The 19003-nt window shown below is 45.3% G+C and overlaps 1 protein-coding gene and 1 long non-coding RNA gene across 2 annotated transcripts in view; one reads left to right on the forward strand and one right to left on the reverse strand.

Moving 5' to 3' along the window:
- Nucleotides 1-19003, forward strand: part of AKR1A1 (aldo-keto reductase family 1 member A1) — a 1289949-nt gene that overhangs the window by 881237 nt on the left and 389709 nt on the right. The gene's annotated exons all lie outside the window — the stretch shown is intronic.
- LOC146835279 (uncharacterized) overlaps nucleotides 1-19003 on the reverse strand; it is a 151644-nt gene that overhangs the window by 4426 nt on the left and 128215 nt on the right. The window contains exon 2 of the long non-coding RNA XR_014960708.1: nucleotides 4297-4370. This is a non-coding gene — a long non-coding RNA (uncharacterized LOC146835279). The remainder of the gene's footprint in view (nucleotides 1-4296; nucleotides 4371-19003) is intronic.

The following is a 19003-nucleotide window of genomic DNA, read 5'->3' on the forward strand; positions in this document are numbered from 1 at the left end:
GGCAATCGAACCGCGAACCCCATGGTCCTCTTCCTTGTTTACTTTAGTTTCAATTGCGATACTTGCGCTTTAGCTTTAAACATCTGAAGCAAAAGCGTGGGTGCCGCAGTGGTTCAAAAGTAAGGAAATTGAAAAAAATGAACATTTTCTATTTCCTTACTTTTGAAGCAATCGCGGCACCCGCACTTTAGCTTCAGATGTTTAAAGCTAAAGCGCGAGTGCCGCAATTGGCATTATGATGGTGGGGTGCCTGGCCCCTCCGGCCCGACATATCAGCGGCCCTAGTTCCAATGTGTTTTCAGCTAAGAGCCACACTTTACGGGACAATGATTAAAGAATGTGGCACAGTGACTCCTTTTAGTTATTATGCTGAGCACGCTGTCTACATTACATAAAGCCTCCACAGGCTCAAATAACTCTTAATTACTTGAGTGGGTGCAATTGTGTTATTATTGGTAGTCCCATTCCGCATCAATGAATAATACAAGATTACAAAAATTACTCAGATTACTCTGGTAAAATTGAACTTCCACACAGGCATACCTAGAAGAAGTGTGCAATATCCCATAATAAATCTTTGCAAGAACTTGTAAAACTGAGCTCACAAACATTGCAATCTACGTGCGTTCCTACTAATCATAGGTGGCATCATAATTAATGGAAGAGTTGAGTCAGATATACCTGCCAGACCCACTAGAAGATGCATCACCGGCATCTCAACAATAGACTATATAATCTCGAACCATGAATAATTAAATTTAATCTCATAAGTAAATTTGTTACATTTTACACACAGTGAGCGAGCAGTTCTACAAGTTACCTTTGAGCCTTTGCTCGAACAATCCTCTGAATGGTCCTTTGAGACTCGATATGGTCAGAGTGATGTTGGCCCAAAACATGGACCATTGCATCGGAACACCACTAACATAAAACATTGCAATAAGATGGCTATAGCTAGTTTGGACCTGATAGTTTACAGAGGATGATCTCGTTACATAGTATGAGAACTGTGGGGCATATCTACAAGGCGGCAATAAAAAAGTATCGCCGCTTTTGCAGCCGTTGTCGTCTGAAAAGCGGCGATAATTTTATCGCTATATCAGCAAGTTCACGCTATCGCGTGAATCCTTGCCTTAGCGCCTGTTTACTGAACGCCCTGCTTTGCATCTCTAATGAGATGCAAAGTGGGCGTTCCTTCCTGAAATAACTGGAGAAATGTCGCTAACCGATATTTCTCCAATTATCAAGGGAATGAAGCATAGCGATAAGAGAAGTAGGGCTAACCATGGTTATCACTACTTTCCTCAAGCCTGCTTTAGTTCTGACTTAGCCATGTAATCCAGTGGGAGGTGGATGACGTGGCCAAGACCACCCTGCCCTATCAGCAAGGTATCACCGGTCACAGTGCGATTATCGCTGGATTTCCAGCGATAATCAAACTGTTTTCCAGCTAACGCTTGCATTTCTATCGCTTTGGATATAAGCATTGCTGATAGCATGCTATCTCTGCGATAGAAAGCAGCGATAGCCGGCGATAATCATCCTAGCGCTAAGTGTGCTTAGCGATAATTATCTCCGGCCCTTGCTGATATGCCCCTGTATTTAGAAAGTAACAAGGGCAATGGATTGTTCAACAAAAACACACAAAAAATTAAAAAAATAATACGAAAGATGCTGCGGATGCAAATTATCTGTTGAGATAAACAAGCTCAGGCGCAAACAAATCTTGCAATAATCTATAACTTGAAAGAAAAGTTTCAGGGTCTTAGGAAAAATGGAAAACACACTGAATCACTCAAAAGGGGTAGGAATATGATCAAATTTGGCACAAATTACATCAAGCCGCTTTAAGAAAATACACTAGCCAGTTTTGGAGGATAGCTGCTCTAAACTGTTGGACAAAGAACTTTTGGGTTGTCTCTATCCCACCTGAGGCATGGATAGATGACATCACCAAGTTTTAAACAGTAAAAATCCCTAAATCGTTAGAAGAAACGGCTGTTGGTTCCTCTGCGTCCCAGTATTCTGAGATGATCTCCTCCAATGTGCAAACAAATAGAGAACTTTATAAAGCAGGCCAGATCTTTAGGAGCCTTGGGCCCGGATCAAAAAGACCTGGCACATCTCCCAAAAACAGCATCTTTCGTGGGGTTTTAGACATAGAAGATACACTCACATCTGGTAATGAGATGTGGCTTAGTAGGGTCGGACTAGCAATGTATCATTCGAGTGAGCCAATCAATATTGTAATACATAAGATACTTTTGGAGACACCTACTTTCTACAGCATATTAATAAATTGAGGCATGCATAGCAATGAAGAAAATATTATGAATCATAATGTAACACCGAAATACAATGGACAGTTCAAATAATGAGTAAATACACAAAAATATCTTGAATACCTATTCCATAAGACTAGTAGATTGGCAAATTATTTTGACTAGTGTACAAGGTAGCACCTCGACTGCATTCTTATGCCCCTCGCAAAAATGCAAGATGGTTGCCTTGTGCGATAATTTAGGATAATCTGTTTGTACTTGCAACCAATAATGTGTCAGACTCTAAGACTTTTCCTTGAATTGAAGTTTAAGTGCACTATCTGTAAAGATTTCAATCAAACTGTTTTCTTCAGATGCTGTCAGCCCCATTACATTGTCAATATCTACATTAAAAGGTTCTTTAATCCAGTTTTTTCTTTCATCAAGAAGTGGAAAGTACTGACGAAAACGACACCGCATATCTTGGAGATTCTTGATAAAAATTTCTAAGACTCTGTTCGATAATTCATCATCAGCAGATTCCAAGAATGTCTTCAGGTTCTGAAAAGAATCAAAATTTCTTTGTGATAAGTGAAGAGGCCATAGGTCTAACTTTTTTATCATTGCCTCAATCTTGTCTTCGACATTAAAAATTGTGATACCTATTCCTTGCATACTCAAATTGAGTGCATTTAAATGGGTGAAGATGTCTGCCATATATGCCAGCATAGCTAACCAAGTATAGTCATGTAAGCGCTCATCAAGTGCAAATGGAGGTTCCAGTTCAGTGACGAAAACTCTGAGTTCATCTCTTAATTCAAAAGGCCGAGACAAAACTCAACCACGAGACAGCCATCGGACTTCTGTATGCAGCAAAAGCCCATGAAGATCACTATCCATGGACTGACAAAGCTGCTCAAAAAGCCTTGAATTTAGTGACCTAGCTTTGATAAAATGTACAATTTTGACTGACTCATTCAAGACCTTCTTTAATTCCTCTGGTATCTCCTTAGTGGCTAATGCTTCTCGATTAATGCAACAATGATAACATACAACTGAAGAGTCAATTTCCCTTATTCTTGCTACAAGTCCAGTTAGTCTCCCAGACATGGCACGTGCCCCGTCTGTTCTGATTCCTATGCATTTGGACCACTGAATTCCATTTGAGGTCAGAAAGCCCCTTGAAACTGCTGAAGACCTCTTCAGCAGTGGTATGTATGAAATAGCGGCAGAACAGTAAATCCTCAAAAATGTTCCCCTCAAAATCGTATCTAACATAACACAGGAGGTGAGATTTATTTGCTATGTCCGTACTTTCATCTGCTTGTAGGCTATAATGCAGACTTTTACAAATTCTTTCGATCAGCTGTTCCTTTATGTTGTCTGAAATGTTGTCAATTCTCTTTTTTACAGTGTTGTTAGATAATGGCACCAAATGTAAATCTTTTGCTGCTTTTTCTCCCACCCTTGCTGTCACCATGGCTTTAGCAGCAGGTACTATTAGTTCTTCAGCAATTGTATGAGGTTTTCCAGCTTTTGCTATGAGCATGGACACTTCATAGGAAGCTTTCAGAGCATTTTCATTAACAGATCCTCTTGCAGTTTTCTTAATTATTTTTCTACTTTTTAGGAGCTCTTGCCCTTTATTCTTGAAGATTTCTGTGGATTTAGTCGCATGTCGTTTATGCTTAGTTTCCAAGTGCCTTCGTAATTTAGAAAATTTCATAACATAGCACGCATTTTAGTTGCGGTTCATGTTCTGAACCTGAACATGTGAAACCCATTTCTAAATATTCAACATCGTATTTGCGGCACTTCTTTTTCTTTTCACTTAAATCCCTTTGTTTTGAGCATGATAGCCCATCATTGATGTCTTCAATGGCTTTCCGCTTAAGGTTAAGCCAGCGATCCATCTTCCTTATGTTTTTTAGGATACCTACAAATGACAAGTCAATTTCACAACATTCGGTTATTATGAAATCAATATCTATGGAAGCTATTTGGTGAGGCACGTAGTAGACCTTCACTACTTTACCTACTAACTACAGGTTGTCCTCATCAGATGGTTCCAGACTTCATTTGATTTGTCGTTTAGAGATGAGGCAGCACCTGTAAGAAGATTTTAACACTGTATCTGCACTGCTTTTGTTGAAAAGACAGATAACACAAGCAAATCGTATGCATGGAAATGACAAACTTATGTACGCTGCTTCAAGATAATTCCATTTGCTCAGTTTAAATAGGCATAGCTCATTCATTTGGCCTCCATTGTGGAGGCAGTCCATTGTTAATTGTACAGAGTGGTTCGCACAATAGTATGGGGAAATATGATCAGGGTTGGAGTTAAGCGAGAACACTTCAGAAAGTCATTTTGTCTGCTACACACTGGCCGTAACTGTGTTGATGTTGATTCAATGTACACCTGAGTGTCACAGAAGTTTTCTGTGTGGTTTGCTGGCAGCCATGGGACATGGCATGAGCAGCTGATGTCACACGGAGAATAATTAAATCATGCATACGCATACATGCCAACATTTTAGAAGAGGAAAGTGGGTTATTTAAAAAATGTTTGGGAGAATGTTTTTCCTCCATTTACGTCTATTGAAGCAGAGGCAATTTCAGGCGGGAGACAGGCTGGATTGGGTCTATTGGCATGGACATGTATGCGTACAGCGGTGTATTATTTTTAGTGGTACTAGGCTCCTGCTCTCAGCCATAGCAGCACCTCTACATTCTCATTTCAGAGCCTAGGAGTGGTGACCCTTCCTTGCAGAAACAGGTTGAATGACTGTGAATTATTAGCATGTTTACCTCTGCACCGTTTAAGAAGGTCTAAAAAAAATTATACATTTATGAAGCATTTTATAATAACGACATGGCCCAAGAAGCAACAAATGTTGTGAAAATTCTAACAAGATAGTGCACAAAGCGATGAGTCCAGTGTACAGAGCAAAATCAATGTCTATATTAGGAGTTCCTCATGGAAGTGCAAGGCATGGCCGGATGGTATCTGCACAGGAGGCATATTGTTTCAGCGGGATCATGGAACAATACTATTCCAATTACCATAAACACCTGTTAGACGTAATCTTTAGTTACAGACAGCAGAACAACATATTACTACCAAGGGGTGAGCAGTGCAGTTCAGGCATATTTCAGAGAGGCCTCGCGTGGCACCTGACATGACCCTGTCCTGTTAGGAGGCCCACTGCCCCCGTCCCCTGCCAACAACAAACCGCAAAGGCTACACGGAATAAGAGCTTGATATGTCTGAGTGTGAAAGCTTGACAGCACACATAATTCACCCAAGGACTTAGGGAAAGTGAGCATGAAAGCTTGACAGCACACATAATTCACCCAAGGACTTAGGGAAAGTGAGCATGAAAGCTTGACAGCACACATAATTCACCCAAGGACTTATGGAAAGTGATGGAAAGTGAGCATGAAAGCTTGACAGCACACATAATTCACCCAAGGACTTATGGAAAGTGAGCATGAAAGCTTGACAGCGCACATACTTCACCCAAGGACTTATGGAAAGTGAGCATGAAAGCTTGACAGCGCACATAATTCACCCAAGGACTTAGGGAAAGTGAGCATGAAAGCTTGACAGCGCACATAATTCACCCAAGGACTTAGGGAAAGTGAGCATGAAAGCTTGACAGCACACATAATTCACCCAAGGACTTATGGAAAGTGATGGAAAGTGAGCATGAAAGCTTGACAGCACACATAATTCACCCAAGGACTTAGGGAAAGTGAGCATGAAAGCTTGACAGCGCACATAATTCACCCAAGGACTTAGGGAAAGTGAGCATGAAAGCTTGACAGCACACATAATTCACCCAAGGACTTATGGAAAGTGATGGAAAGTGAGCATGAAAGCTTGACAGCACACATAATTCACCCAAGGACTTATGGAAAGTGAGCATGAAAGCTTGACAGCACACATAATTCACCCAAGGGCTTCTGGAAAGTGAGCAATCGGACAGCAGTGCGAACATCCTACTGCTGATCCTGGCTGCATCTATTTTTACCCGCCTGCCAAGTAATGGCAACCTATACACATGTGCCTTTCCACTGCAACAGCCACAGACACAAAAATCAACATAAGCAGCTCTATAATTGCTTTGCTCACAAATAAGTGTCACTTTTAGTCTTTGAATTTCACCCAAAATGTAATTGAAATTATGAAAATGTCACACATAGGCAATTTGAAACATTGGCAGCTATGTTACATGAGGCTGACATAAAAAGGAAAGACATTTTTAAAGCATGCGCGCACTTTTACTGTAAATGTGTGCATACACTTGTAAATAAAACACTCACATGCAGTTCCAGAGGGAGAAGAGCCCTCCTGCCGGTTGTACTTGTGCTTTCAGGGCAAAAGGGGACATATGGCAGCAAAATGCCATGGGTCAGTGTCACAACGGTTTGTGTAAGCCGCAAGCTCTCACATACTTGCTGCCTTGGATTAGCCTCCAGCACTCCAGCAGCGCTCCTCCATCAGTTCATCCCACCAGCCTATCCCACCTGCCCTCCATCGCTTTCAGTGAGCAATAAGCAGCTTCGCACCATTCGTGAACAGGCTGGTCGGCTTTTCCAGACGCCAGTAAGGAGCAGTGTGGGAGGGCGGTGTGTGCTGAGCTACATGCAGCTTGAGTTTAAGGAGGCGTAGTTGCAGGCAGTGTGGCAGCAAATTCGGTGGCAGCAAAATCTGTGGCAGCTTTGGCAAACATAAGGGAGAGTTCAGGCCAGCAAGTGCTAGGCACTGACAGCATTCCTCCCGGCGAGCGGGAGTGGTCAGCAGTAGGACTGCCGGCGTAGGGGGTACCTGCCTTCCAAAGTGGCTGGACTCTCTCTCTTCCCCCCAAAAAACAATAATAAAAGGGGAACGAAGGAGCCAAAGAGCTGAGACAATTAAAGCGGAACTAAGAAAATTAAGGAACCAACAAGCATTCAGGACCCCGTGGGAATGTGTCAAGGACCCCTGGGGGTCCGCGGACCACAGTTTGGGAAACGCTGGGTTATAGCATTACACCAGTGCAGCTGTCTTTGTGGGGTCATCTAATACAGAAGTACTGTACTGTTGCTGTTGCCTCCAAAGGGTCACCTCATACAGGTATAATGCTATATCGCTGCTGTACCCTCCACAGGGTCATCTAATACAGGTTATAGTACTATACCCTTGCTGCTGCCTCCAAAGGGTCGTCTCATACAGGTTATAGCACTATACCCTTGTTGTTGCCTCCACAGGGTTACACATACAGGTTATGATGCTGCACTCTTGCTGTACCCTCCACAGGGTCATCTAATACAGATTATAGTACTGCACCTGTGTCGCTGCCTCCACAGGGTCATCTCATACAGGTAACAGTTCTGCACCCTTGCTGCTTCCGCCATTACCACAGCTCACACTGGTTATGAATCTACACCATGCTGCTGCCTCCACAGAGCCATAGCATTGTGGTGTTCAACGTTGCTGCTACCACTACTGCCACAGCTTGTAAATGGTTATGACCCTACACAGGGCCGGCTCTAGGATGGTGCGATCAGCGCCACCGCACCGGGAGCTGACTTGGGGTGGGGGCGTCAGTTTGCAAGTATATTCTCATTTTAAAAGCACCTGCTGTCGCGTTCCTAGCCTCCAGCAATTTTCAGGCATCAATTAAAATGTCAAGATAATTCCGGTGATTAATCGTCTTCCTGGAGAGAGACCAGAGTTTTGTCTAGGGGAAGTTTGACTGCTTGTAAGGTAGTGCAGACGGTTAATGTGCCCGCTGCAAATAATGTCTACCATGCAGATCACAAAGTGCATATAATGTAAAATAGGTCAGTGTGTTACTGCATCTGTCAGAGACGTCCTTTTGTTACTTGCAGTTTGTAAGTTAAAATCCTAGTTAGGAACACTGAGCTATTAACCGTCATCAAAGAGCTGCTTTTTTTGCCAAGTCTTTCATTATCCTAATCTTGGCAAAAAGCGTTCATTTGGGTAGAAATCAATTCTTATTGAAGAGAACCCTTAACAATGGCGTTAAGTTTTACCTTCTGAATTGCTGCTTTTCCAGACTTAGGACTCCTAAACTATACTACCGTTTTTGATGACAAGTGACTCCTACACCTTGTAGTCCTGTCTGATGTAACATTTCCTATACACTGATTTACACATGTATGATTGTCTTTGTGCAATGTGTGTATGATGTAAAGTGCTTTGACACCTTACACTGGTATAAGTGGTGCTATAAAACTAAATGAATCTGAGTGGTTATGGGGACTTGAAGAGCACTGGTAAAGGGTGGTGGTGAGGGAATCCGTGGCATGGGTGGTCATTAGGGGGGTGGAGGGGGCAACAAACGTTGTCGCACAGGGCGCCACCAGTGTTAAAGCCGGCCCTGACCCTACAGCTCTACAGGGACAGTTAAAAACAGCTGTAGGATACTTAGCACACAAAAACCTAGGAATATAAAAGACTACTTAACATTGCTCAAAACACCCTCTACACCAAATATAGAACTTGCAAAACATGCATCACTGCTTCTTCGTTGTATAAATGACATCTCAAAAACACAATATTAAAAAGAATAAGGGGCATATCAGTAACAACCGGCGATAATTATCGCTAAGCGCACTTAGCGCTAGGATAAATATTGCCGGCTAGCGTGGATTTTTATCGCTGAGATAGCGTGCTATTAGCAACGCTTATCTCAAAAGCGATAAAAATCCTAGCGCTAACTGCCAAACGTGAGATCATCGCTGGAAACCCAGCGATAATCTCACAAAGTTTGGCGTTAGCTTGATGATAGGGCCTCACATACTTAGCCATGATATCCACCTTCCATAGGATATCATGGCTAAGTCAGTCTTGAAGCAGGCGTAAGGAAAGTAGCGATAACAGGGGTTATCGCTACTTTTCTTGCCACTATGCTTCATAGCGTGGGGCTTGATGATAGGAGAAATGTCGCTTAGCGACATTTCTCCAGTTATGTCAGGTCAGGAACGCCCACTTTGCATCTCAGTAGAGATGCAAAGATGGCCGTTAAGAATCCGGGTGCTAATGCAAGGTTTCACGCGATAGCGTGACCTTGCTAATTAGGCGAAAAAATTATCGCCGCTTTTCGCCCGAAAACTGACGCAAAAGCGGCGATAATTTGATATCGCCTCGATGCTGATATGCCCCTTAATGCTTGATGTTGTGGTAATATCACTTGTTACTGCCCCTGGTGCTGCTGACTCTTCAGGGAGCTCGTGCTGCGGTGCTGCACATTTTGCAGCTGACTACAGGGACATCTAGTAACGACCCGAGGTACTGCACCCTCACGCTTCTAACGCTAGGCTCCTGCCTGTTGTGCTCATTTTCCAAACCAAAGTAGATGAGGAAGAAATCATTGGGGCGGGCGAAGAGGAAGTACTGTAATGCTTTGATTTCCACATTCATGACGATTTTAATTGTGATGAGAATATAATATTATACTGTAGTTTGGAAACTTAGGTTCGTGGTAGGATCGCACCACCCGCAAAGCCAGAAAGCACAAATAAATGGACATATTTTTCAACAGGTGAGAGAGATTGCGTTTAAAACGTTTGGACTCTCGGAACAGACATGAATCATTTTTGCAAAGACAAGTAACAAAACAATTCGAAACAAGAGGGGCTGCCCTTTATGCAGCCAATCAAACAAGAAGCCTAGTTTCCCTTATAGGATATCCGTGCATGAAATTACGTCTGCAGGAACCACAACCCTCTTAGAAATTTGCATGACCAGAATCCTTTGCAAAGGAACAACAACAAAAGTTTTATTCTCGTCTGAATACATGCATTATTTAAGAATTAATCATATAATATTATTGTTTCTCCCATTTGTTTATCTTTCATATTTAAGGAGGCCTAAGAAGGTGCATATAAACCACCATAATATCAGAGTGAGTCAAGTTGTGTTTGTATCCTATTTCTACGAAACATGGTTACAGATAATGGCAAAATTTCGCTCTCTTTTTCTTTGCTTTTTGTCACTGTACTTCGTGTGATAGTGTCGAAGGCGATGTAAGAGAAATTTTTGTAGGGTTTCTGCTGGGCAGGAATCTGCAATACTCGAATCACATTAATGTTGTGTTTGGTATGTCTCCCGTTTGTATTCGTGAGAATGGTTGAGGAGTGGAATGGATCTGGAACTGATATACTTGTGTTAAATGCAGTCTTACTGATGGTGAATGTCATTGTCTGTCTATGGTGCTCGTGATATTGCAGAGAAATAGCATCACTCTTCAACTCTCTTATACGCTCGGCTGTGGTGCTGTTCTCGCGTAGTTCCTCCTTTTAACAATGAAAATATGGTGCTGCTTTGGGACTTTGGGGCAGATTCGCAAGAAAGGGACTCAGTGCGGAACGCAAGCCATTTGGCTGCCCCTGACTGAGTCACTTTCAAAGCACAGGGATGCAACATATTTACAACAATATGTAGTATCTCTGTCCTTCTCCCTGCGCTGGCGCACAAACTGTTCCCATGCGCCAGCCCAGACACCCTTGCTCCATGGTGCAAGGATGCCTGCGTCGTGGGGAGATTGTTTTTGGTCTGGAAGTGTTCCCTTCTTGCACAAAAACAATCTGAAATGCAGTTTTTTAACTTCTATGTGTGCTGCATTTGCACACATAGAAGTTGAAAAAACGTAATCGTTTCAATGATTATTTATGTGCAGGAAGGGAACCCTTCCTGTACATAAACAATCATTAGAGGTGACTTCCTCTTTCTACATAGAAAGAGGAAAAGAAAATGAGGAGAAATGAATACATTTCTCCTCGTTGCGCCTCCCCTTGCGAGGCATAGCATTCAAACGCATTTCCAGATTTACGATTCCTCGTAAATCTGGAAATGTGCCTGGTTCCATGGGTGTAGCGTGGGAACACCCCCAGCAACACCCATGGAACACCCATTTCACGCAAAGTGCTACGTGCAAAGGGGCCATATTTACAAGGACAGGAAAAGTCACGCAGGGTGACTTTTTCTGTCCTTGTAATTATGGAGCAGTAAAATGCGCTACCGGTGCATCACAAAAAGTGACACACCTGTGGCACAAGGGGCTTGTGGATCTGCCCCTTAATTTCACCATTTTTAGGTCGAGGTTAGATCGACCTGTTATATCTGTTTTGTGGGATTTGGGAAACCCACGGATTGCTATTGGTTACTAATTGTGGCATTCAGAAATGCTGACTTTTTATTGGTACATTTCTGTCAAAGTCCCTCCTCTGTGTGTTTAGTTCTCTTTCTGACGATTTCACTCTGAGAACATATTAGTTGGTCATCTTGTGGGATGGCTATTGAAGGTCAGCGAACTCCACCCGATGGTATTGAAGCACTTTTCAAGAAGAACACCAGTTACGTTACAGATGGACACATTCATTTTTGGATAGGCATGGGGAGATTACGTTTTTTTTTGTCTCTCTCCTCTTTCCCTAAGAGATCCCTGTTTATTTATTTATTATTGAAAGATCTGTGATTTGCTAATAATTACCATTGTTGAGCCGATGCTGAGGCTCATGCACTGGTCCCCAGCTCCCGAGTCGGCAGCTCTAACCCCTGAACCACAACCTCTCCCTCTGAGGGCAGCATAGAAATGGTACAACTGATTACGTGTTTTTTTTTTTCTTGCCTATTTACTAACTTTTGTTACAATCGGGCACACACGCCGCCATAATAACAAAACAAAACAAAAAGAAGAAAAAAAATATGCGGCTGCCATTTTTTCCCTATTGGTTTACTTTAGTTTCAATCGGGGTACTCACACTTTAGCTTTAAACATCTGAAGCTAAAGCGCGGCTGCCACAATTGCTTCAGAAGAAAGGAAATAGAAAAAAATGCACATTTTCTATTTCCTTACTTTTGAAGCAATCGCGTCACCCGCTCTTTAGCTTCAGATGTTTAAAGCTAAAGCGCGAGTGCCGCAATCGGCATTATGATGGTGGGGTGCCTTGCCCCTCCAGTGCCCAAGTATCAGCGGCCCTACTTCCAACCTGCTTTCAGCTAAGAGCCACGTTTTACGGGAGAATGATTAAAGAATGTCGCACAGTGACCCCTTTTTGTTATTATGCTGAGCACGCTGTCTACATTACATAAACCGTACACAGGCTCAAATTACTCCTAATTACGTGAGTGGGTGCAAGCGTGTTATTATTGGTAGTCCCGTTCCGCATCAACGAGTAATACGGAATTACAAAAATTACTCAGATTACTCTGGTAAAATTGAAATTCCACGCAGGCTTACCTAGAAGAAGTGTGCAATATCCCTGAATAACTCTTTGCAAGAAATTGTAAAGCAGAGCTCACAAATGTGGCAAACAACTATGGGGCATATTCTCAAGAACGTGTGATAACCATCGCAAATTTAGCTAACGCAACGTGGTATTCTCAACACGCCAGTACCATGCGATAGTCCCACGATAACGCGTCAAATGACCGTGTTAAAATTAACGCGACGCCGGAAAGACACGAAAATAGTAGCGATGAGGCCAATCGCGATACAAAAATCATCGATAACCAGCGATAGGCCTGCAATTCCCACACGTCATGCAGGAAAATGCACCATAAAAGCAGAGTAAAAAAACGGTGAGATGACACTGTACGAGCACAAACCCACATCCGTGACGTAGAACAAATGACCATTGTCCCGCAACAAATAGGCATCTCCTCACAGTCACAATGTACATTGACATGCAGTCTGCATGTAAACTGCGCCAATGCTGAAACATGCATGGAACACACTGTGAAACCACATTTCCCCTTCTCATTGCAGATGGACAAGCAACCCCTCCTGCACACCGACGTGTCATGACCATGATCAATCAAATATGAAAGCGTGGACGAAATTAGAGGCAGTGACTCCCACTTCCCACATGTTGCCCATGTTGTGGGACTTGAATCACTGGGGGCATCCCTGTAGGTCACAAATGGCAGCCAAATGGAATGATTTTGCACACATGTGAAACGCCTAAGAGAGGGATTCCCTACTAACTGTGACACACAGAAATGGCTGTTCGAATACGTGACACTCTAAACAGCCTCTCTGCACAGAGGTGACACACCCACCATCCATGACCAAATCATAAAATTGTTAGCACTACATGTCGCACTCACACTTGTCTGAGTGATGTGCCTGTACAGATGAGTGACATACACTCAGGGAATGTGTTTTTGGAATGCATTTATTTGCACATGCTGTGCCTGTGGTCATTTTGTAGTGTCCCATGATTGCTAAGGACTGTCACAATGTGAGGTGCTCATGTAAAGAAATTGTCAATGATGGTGTTCCTACGGGCTATTACTGCTGCGGCTGCTTAGGGTGTGGTCCACCTGCCTCCGGTGCATCTGGCACGTGTATCCTAAGGGGCATTGCTCCGTACACATATGTTGTGCAACACACAACATGTAACGATCATCTTGCACACAATGTCTTGGCTGTACAGGAGCCTTCCACCTGTGACATCCAGGCAACTGAAACGTGACTTGAACACGCCAAATATGCGTTCCACGATGCCCCTTGTGCGTTTGTGGGCCGCATTGTACTGCCTCTGGGCCTGTGTGTTCGGGGCTCGGAGGGGTGTCATCATCCAAGCGCAGAGTGCATATCCTTGGCCACCTGTGACAGTGCAGAGAGACATGAGTCAATAGTTGGTTCTGCATGATGTGTTGGCAGGCTCACTGGTTCATTGGTGTGTGATATGTGTGACTTTGTGATTCCTGTATGACGTACTGCTTGTTGCAAATGAGGGGCATCAATGTGTTTTACGTAGCCTCACTGCTGCTCCTCCCTCCCCCGAGCCTATTCACTAGTGTGCGCAGCGCGGTTGCATCACTTGCACTCCTACGGCACACCATTGTCATGCCTGTCTGCGCATGTACACAAGCCTGACAAACACACAGTGATGTTGTGCGCTGAAGGTGGGCGGCCACGTGTGTGTAGGCCTATGGTAAGGACAGGGCGGACACAGAAGTAGAGTTCATGCCTGGCTGAACTCACCATGCGGTTGAGGGTAGACCTTTGGCTTATGCTGCTGAAATAGCGACACACACAACAGTCGGCATTTCTGATCCCTGACCCCAAGCGGGCTTGTGCACCCTCATTTAACCCTCGGCCGAGCCCACACTCCGGGGGGCATGCTACATAGCAACATTGTATATTTTGTGACGGGTGGCGCCAACACTACACCAGAGACACACGCATTAGTTACTTCCTTGGCAAGACCTAAACACAACCACGCCCAGAGCCACGTGTTGAATGACCACACCCCTAAGCCGTACTGCCGTACGCCGGTCCACTCCCTTGCTGTTAGAAATGAGGGGGCTCTGGTTGGCGCAGGCAAGTACCAGCGACAAGCAGGGACCCTTTACTTCTAGTCAGGGAGAAGGATGGCTCCTTAGAATAACCCCTGCTCACCCTCTAGGTGCGTGGCGCAAGCAGTCAAGGCTAAACGAAATACTTTGCATGCGCCACATACGGACACCAGGCAGGTTGTATACAAAAAATAAGGCTTTTATATATTTTCAGCAGACTTAGTACAAGATCGGTGGGGCCACGATCTCTATGAATACGGAAAGTTCTTTTATACGGAAAGTCTTCTTAGGCGGGGCAACAAGGGGAACTGTGGGTCTTAGCGCACTTCGCGCTGAGACGGTAACCGGGAGGCACGCGTCAGATGGCAGGGAAAACAGAACGTTGCGGATCTTGGATCCGATGCGAGCTCGCTGTCGAGTTCGTAAGTACAGTTCCTTGTTTCTTTTCTTGAAGGCGGGTGCGGGACACTCAGCGGATCTTTCAGAAGGGCGAGGTGGCGTCCGGGGCTCCCACACTTTATGAGGGGGTCTGGTCCTTCAGGCTCACAGCAAGAGCGGGGTGTTTCAGGTTGGCAAGTGAGCAAAGCGGGGCAGCCGGGCACGCTTTCTACGTCTGGGCCATCCGAGGCTTGGAGATGCTCACAGCGCCGATTCCAGCGGGAGGGGTGAAGGTGCGCAGCGGGCCTCCGGCGAGCGAGGTGACGGGAGCAGCCCAGCACGGCGTAGGGAGTGCGGCTCAGATCGAGCAAGGCTCTTCCCAAGGCAGGGGCGGCTAAGCAGTCCGGTCACGGCTCAAGGAAGGGCTGAGGGCACGGGAGTCACGGCTCCGGCGAGGGAAGGAACACCACAGTCCAGCAGTAGGCGAGTGAAGGTCAGGATGAGCCCAATGGTCCTGGGGCTCAGTTCAGGGGGCAATCTCGCTTCCAGGCACTTGGAGATCGTTTTTGAAAGCACAAGTTTCTTGAAAATAAAAATGAAGCAAAGTCTTTAGTAAAAGGTTCCTCTTCTCTCCTTTGGCAGCAAGGTCACCACTGCAGGCCAGTCCCCCAGGATAGGGACAGTCATCCTCCTTACAGCTTTCCTGGCGCCTCCTTCTCAGGCAGAGATTCTTCTTGGTTCAAAGCGGATCTGATTTCTTAGGAGCAGGGCTCCTACATTTATACTACATTTCTTTTGTTCTCCCAGGCCAGGGGGGCCCTTGCCTAGTTCAGTCCAGTTCTGGAGCACTTTGTTGACGCGATGCAGGCTTCTTCTTTCAGAGTGCAGGGCAGAGTCATCAGACGCTCCACAGGGGGCGGAGCCCGCATTGTGGTGGCAGAGCACAGTCCTATTCAGAGTCCAGGTGTACTCCTCCCACCCATCTACCTGTCAATCTTTCTATTCACTACCAGGCTACCTAGCCCTGCCCATCTGGGTTTCCCCAGCCCTGTCACTCACACAAGCCAGACAGCAGATACACATCACGCAGAGGCGGGCTGAAATGGTTAGGCAAGCAAAGGCCAACTTTGTAAAAGTGGCATTTGCATACGCAGAATATTAAAATAAACCTTACGAAAAGATGTACCTTATTATTCTGAGTTCAGGCATACTAAACACGATCTTTTACCATGTTCTCTGGGCATGTTAGGATCATAGGATGTAACAATCTTAACAGCCCATTCTGGCCTATGAGAACAGGGTAGCCTTACAATAGTGAAAAACGAAAATGGCTGTAGTTCACTATTAGGACATGCCACACACATCAGGGCTTGTCCTACCTTATGCTTACAACGCACCCTGCCCTTGGGCCTACCATAGGGGTGACTAACATGAAGTTAAGGGAAGGTTTAGGGACTGGCAAGTGTGTGCACTTGCCAGTCAGCATGTCAGTACCAGACTGCACGCAGGTTCTGCGATGGCAGACCTAGACACATTTTACCAGGCCGCTTCTGTGGGTGTCACAACCAGTGCTGCAAGCCCACCAGCGGTATTTGTATTTACACGCCCTGGCACTCCTGGTGCACTTTACTGGGGTCTGACAGTAAACCAAATAAGCTAATCATGGAATCCAACCAACATATACATTTTACATAGGGAGCACTTGCACTGTGGCACTGGTTGGCAGTGGCACAGTGCGCTGAGCGGCCAACACCATAAAAATACATGAGGCACAGCGACAAAAATTAGAAGGGAGACTCACGCCAACGTGCCAGGTCTAACACATGTCCCCTCCAGCTGAAAAGTGGGGAGAACTACCCTACCCCTGGGAGTTCCTCATCACTAAGGCGGAAAAATCTGGACAGACCGTCAACATTGGCGTGATCTGTGCCAGGGCGATGTTCCACCGTGAAATCCATACCCTGTAGGGAAATGGACCACCTCAACAGCTTTGGATTCTCACCCCTCAAATGCATCAACCATCTGAGGGGCATGTGGTCTGTCTGAACCCGGAAGTGAGACCCAAACAGGTAGGGTCTTAGCTTCTTCAGCGCCCAGACCACAGCAATGCCTCACACTCAATAGCACTCCACCTCTGTTCCCGTGGAAGTAACCTCCTGCTAAGGAAGGCTACAGGTTGATCTAGGCCCTCTTCATCAATCTGTGAAAGAACAGCCCCCACACCATGCTCTGAAGCGTCTGTCTGAACGATAAACTCTTTGGAGAAGTTGGGAGCCAAGAGCACGGGCGCCGTGCACATAGCAGCTTTCAGGGCCTCAAAAGCTTTCTGACAGGTGTCAGTCCAAATCACTTTCCTGGGCTGCTTCCTAGAAGTCAACGCTGTCAAGGGGATAACAATGTTGCCATATCCCTTGACAAACCTCCTGTAGTACCCGGTGAGACCTAGGAAGGCTCTCACCTCTGTCTGGGTTTTGGGCGACTCCCAATTCAGGATGGTTTCTATCTTGGGTTGAAGGGGCGCCACCTGGCTGCTCCCAACCTGCTGCCCCAAGTACACCACGGAACCCTGTCGATTTGGCACTTACTCGCCTTGATCGTGAGACCTGCCCTCCGCAGCGCCATCAACACTTCCTGTAAAGGCTCTAAAATCACCAAAAATGCAAAGTCGGCTAATAACACAGGGTCGAGGATAGCGCCATCCTTGCGGTCCTATTTTAAGGTTGCTCCACAAATTCTCCTCCTTCCGGATCAGCAACTATTGGAGGACACTTCTTTGGCAATGACATCGCAGGAACATAATGAGCTTACTGCATCAGACCCAGCTACTCCCTTCTCAGGATCTGTTTCTACCAAATCAAGCACCTTGCAGATCCTGACAGAGGGAGTGGACACGAATACGGAGGGAGGGGTAGTCGATGCTGCGAATGAGTTTCGCGAGGTAAAAGCGGACCATTGCGGATTTAAAGCCGGGGCTGAGGTTGAAGTTGGGTTTGAGGCTAGTATGGATAGCCTTCCAGTTCCTCCAGTCCAGAATTTTAGGCCTCTGGTATCGCCGACTGTCCTCCTTCCCGACACCCCAGTACAAAACTCAAGTGACGTTTCATTCCCTATGGAACCATCGATGGTCATCTCCTCGGCTACCCCTCTACAAAATTTAACAGATCTAACATACCCCACTGAGCTGTCAACTCCTTTGTTACCCTCAATGTGCCTGGCTACAGAGTCATTGTTATTGGTGCCTAGCCTAGTATCGTGGTCATCAGGGACACAGGAGAAGGATGTGCGGGGGGTTATGGCCTCCGATACAAACTCGGGCAATGGGGTCGATCCACTTCTAGCTTCATATCTCCAGTCGATGTTTTCTTCTCTATCGGCAGACATCAAGAAAGGTTTTGAGGCTTCGGCATTTATCCAATCCGAAATTCGGAACTTTTGTGAGTCCCTAGATAGTAAAGTGGACAGCCTAGCCACAAGAACAGAAAGATTAGAGGATAAAGTGACAGGTATGTCTTTGCACCTGGACGAAGCCAAACTGGATATTGTTAAACTCAAAAAAGAAGATCTGTTGTTGGCTGAGAGGATGGAGTCCTTGGAGAATAATGCGCGTCGCAGTAACCTCCGCATTCTCAATATCCCGGAAGGCAGTGAGGGGTCGGATATTAAGAAATATATTATCCAACTGCTAAAAGAATCCTTGAGATTGGCTCAATCGGTCGACGAGCTGTCTTTGGACATCCAACGTATCCACAGAGACCCTTTCAGGAGGAACCCCCAAAGAACAAAGCCGAGAAAAGTATTAGTGAATTTCCATACTTACACTCTAAAAGAGTCCATCCTGAATTTGTCCCTAAAGCAGAAATCATTGAGCGGGAAGGGTTTCAAGTTTCAAATTAGATCAGACCTCTCAAGGGCCACGCTGGATAAACAGTGGGAATTTGGGAGGAGGTTGGAGGCCTTTAGGAGTCTAGGGGCGGTAGCCCAGTTAGTTTTCCCAGCTGCCCTGAAAGTCATGCATAATAATACAATGCACAACATTCGATCA

The sequence above is a fragment of the Triturus cristatus genome, chromosome 4_2, assembly GCF_964204655.1.
Source record: "Triturus cristatus chromosome 4_2, aTriCri1.1, whole genome shotgun sequence".
Classification (NCBI taxonomy): Eukaryota; Metazoa; Chordata; class Amphibia; order Caudata; family Salamandridae; genus Triturus; species Triturus cristatus.